The sequence below is a fragment of the Fukomys damarensis genome, unplaced genomic scaffold, assembly GCF_012274545.1.
Source record: "Fukomys damarensis isolate Sample0158 unplaced genomic scaffold, DMR_v1.0_HiC HiC_scaffold_14, whole genome shotgun sequence".
Lineage (NCBI taxonomy): Eukaryota > Metazoa > Chordata > Mammalia > Rodentia > Bathyergidae > Fukomys > Fukomys damarensis.
Genome location: NW_022900926.1, coordinates 13,371,675 through 13,375,216, shown reverse-complemented (window position 1 = coordinate 13,375,216; position 3,542 = coordinate 13,371,675). Strand labels below are relative to the sequence as shown.

The 3,542-nt window shown below is 38.1% G+C and overlaps 1 protein-coding gene across 1 annotated transcript in view; it reads right to left on the bottom strand.

Moving 5' to 3' along the window:
* Eya4 (EYA transcriptional coactivator and phosphatase 4) overlaps positions 1 to 68 on the bottom strand; it is a 263,877-nt gene extending 263,809 nt beyond the window's left edge. The window contains exon 1 of the mRNA XM_033763240.1: positions 3 to 68. The gene's annotated coding sequence lies outside the window, so the exon portion shown is untranslated. The remainder of the gene's footprint in view (positions 1 to 2) is intronic.
* Between the last annotated feature and the right edge of the window lie 3,474 nt (positions 69 to 3,542).

Genomic DNA, 3,542 nt, shown 5'->3' with positions numbered 1-3,542 from the left:
ACCTGCTTCCGCGGGGCAGCTCCCGACTTGCCTGAAACTCTGCAGCTACCGGGTTCGGGAGTGCAGGCCACTGCGGGCCCCCTGCCGGGCTCATTGTCACTTACCCCAAGGGAGGAGAAGGAAGGGACTTCGCCTACTTGCAACGCGGCAAAATAAAAACCAACCCACACCGGACTGAGAAGCGTTCTCTGACGGGAGGAAATGCTCTTTTCCTAGGAGATGTATGTTACGAAGCATTGAGCAGTCTGCAGATCGGCTGGCCTGGGAAGGGCCTGGGCCCCTTCCAGCGCTGGGTGCAGGTACAGGCATCCCTCCCAGACGCCCAAAGGTCAGGCAGTGATTGCTGACTTCCAAGGCAGGGCAGCTTCCCCAGGCACATTGCTGAAATGACATTTCGAGTCCAAGCCTTCGGCGTGTGGGTTATGTGTCTGTATAGGACGTTATATTCCACAGGCCACAGCAAAATACACCCATACGTTTCATAGCCATTTAATCACCTTTTCCTAAAATCTATGGTCTATTTTAGCAGCATCTTCTTTGTTACATGGATAATGTCTTTTAATTGATTGAGGATTTACTGTCAGTCACTGTATTGATCACCTATGGCACATGTGAGTTCGTTTTCAGGAGAAATCTATGATGGTCTTTGTGGTTAAACTTGTGTAAAAGACGAGGAAACCAAAGCCTAAGAAACCTAAGGATCTTTTCCAAAGAGAAATCCAGAGGGCCTAACCAAAAAGCCCCATGATTCAGCAACCAACACCCAACATTGCTTTAGATGTGTCCTGGGAGATAGCAAATGAACCAATAGAACTTATCCCCATTCAGAGAAAATCTAGATTTACTATTTTATCAGTTACATTATATCCCCCCAAATGAGAAAGGTTTCATCATCTGTTTCAGGTTGGCCATAAGAGAGTGATATGAGCACTGTCACATTCAAAAGGAAGACACAATACTAAATACTTGTAGTTTCAGTTTAGTTTTTAACGAGTAGGGCATTATCTACAAATAAGAGGCAGTAGAAAAATAGGGTTGCAAATGAAATTGATAAAGGTCCTCTTGCTGGTCTCATGACTTGCTGGGCGTTGCTTCCTGAAAATTTATTTTGGGGGGCATAGGCTCTATCAAACCTAATGTTTCCTTTTGGGATTCTCCAGGTAGAAAACGTTCTGGTTGTGGATTTTGAGTAGGGATTTGGAGTATGGTTAAGAACACATTCTGGCCTAAAGAGGAACGCCAGTTAATAGACAGCTAAACAAAATACCAAGGAGCTGATTTGGTTTATTTCTTCACTTTAGCCCAGTGAGAAAATTAAGGGTTCAGAATGTTTAGCAGCTTCCTAATAAATAGAAGACCTGAGATTCAAACCAGCCTTGAAACAACACCAGAGTATACTCCCGGCCTCTTTGATGCTGTTGGTGGTAATAGCAGTCATGGCGGTTGTGATTTTTAGTACAGTACACAGGTTACAGACTAAGTGCAAAATTAAAACATGAATCATTCGGTGTCTCGATGCTGTGTGGCTACAGCAAATACCATATATGAATTAAGACAGTGCTGAACTGAACAGTGTCTTCAAAAGTCCACAAACTTTTAATCTCATTTTGATATAAAACATTATGGGTTAGCTTTACCTCAAAACAAATGCGGGAAATGCATAATCTGGATAAAATGAAAGTAGGTACTTTAATGCAATATGTCCTTAACCCAATTTCTAGCATGTTTCATTGCTTCCTTCTAGAATCAGATTTTCAACATAGTGACCATGTCTTTGAGGTGACTTTGCTCCCACATAAGTTTTTATGCATCTACTTAAGAATGCATTTTCAGAATATCCAAATGAATTCAGAATTATGTGACAGTATTATTCAACTTATTACTACCTTCGAATAATGGTCTTAAATATTCATATATTAAATGGATACTACTGGAAGTAAAATAAAATTTCAGTTTTCAGGGTACATATAAAATAAGAAATTAATTTAAGTTGAAAGAATTTCAAGGTTATCTAGGCAAAAGTATTTTGTTTAAACAAGGCACCATTTCAGGCTTTACTATTGAATACCGTTTTTACAATTACTGCCATATCACTTGTAATAGTGTTAATATATATTCTATTTTATTAAAAAACTCATCTGATAAAGACAACTTTTTGTCTTCAACATCCCTGGAAACCCATTATAACTTGCCTTGAATAGAAAGTGGCCTTGTAAATGAATTATATTATAAAATAACAGTTATTTTTCCTGTACTGCCTAAAATTATCTCACGCCAGTGTGGCTTAAAGAATCACATCCGAACGTGTCCCTCAGGCTTTTCAAAATACATTTTCAAGCCTTTCTTCTCTTCTACTGAAGAGAAATGTTTGGGTCCAGTTTAACTTTAGAGATTATGTTTTAAATTCTGTGCTATTCAGTTATTTTTCTTCTTGAATAAAACATATTTTAAGCCTCTAAAATGTCTTCTAAAAATTAATATGTTGTTATTTTCCTTACCCTCTTGCTTGTGGTAAAATGCAAATAATTTATAAAAATGGAGTTAAAAAGCTAATGACTCTTCTGAAAGATTGTACCAGCTACCTATTATCATTTTCTTTCTTTTTCTTTTCCCCATACATGGGATTGAACAAGGTCCTTCACACTGAGTTACATTCTTGTCCCTTTCTTATTTTTAATTTTTACAGAGGGTATCATTAAGTCACTAAATTACATAGGCTGGGCTGAACTTTGCAGTTCTCCTGCCTCAGCCTCCCAGAATACTGTGAATACAGGTGCTCACTTACCCTACCCTCCACTCCATCTACTTCTTCCTTCTCCCCCTTTTCCACTTTATTTTAAGTCTTAATCATTAAGTGAAAAGCACTCCATCTCTTAACCATCTTGAGGACCGTATCTACTGGCCCAGTATTGCAACAAAGTTCTACAAGGTAATGAAAGACACCGGCAAAACAGAACAGTGGGAAAAATTCAAGGAACCTAGAAGGCAGAGTAGGGAAATTCTGAAGTTGGAAATCTGCCAACCTCCTCCAGAAGATTTTTCACAAGCACCAGCAGGTCCTAGATGACCCAAATCAAGCTATATGAATACCCATAAATGTTTAACTCAATCTAAGAAAAGATACATGGGGGAAGAGGAGAATGTGTGACTTTATAGTTGAAATTTAAGATTTGCTTATTAGCAATTTCCTTAACCCTTCCCTCTAGGGAGGGATGGCTCTACAGTTACCATTCACTATTTGTTTATTTTTCAAATGTGCATGGTACTGTTTTGGCATTCAGCATTGTATAAGTCAAATTAAACAAACAAAGTGTTCTAGGAGCTCATAATCCAAAACATAATTTTTATTTTAATTTCATTTTAAAACAATCTTAAGGGAAAAATCATACCATCGTTTTAGTAAGAACAGATTTTTAGGCTAAAGAGTGGAATAAGACACTGCATTTACCAAAAAAGAAAACAAAAGAACTGGATGTTTGGGGAAATAATCCCAAAGTAAATCTCTTGTGCACCTTTTAGTGTACCTTTGAACTCCAGCTGGA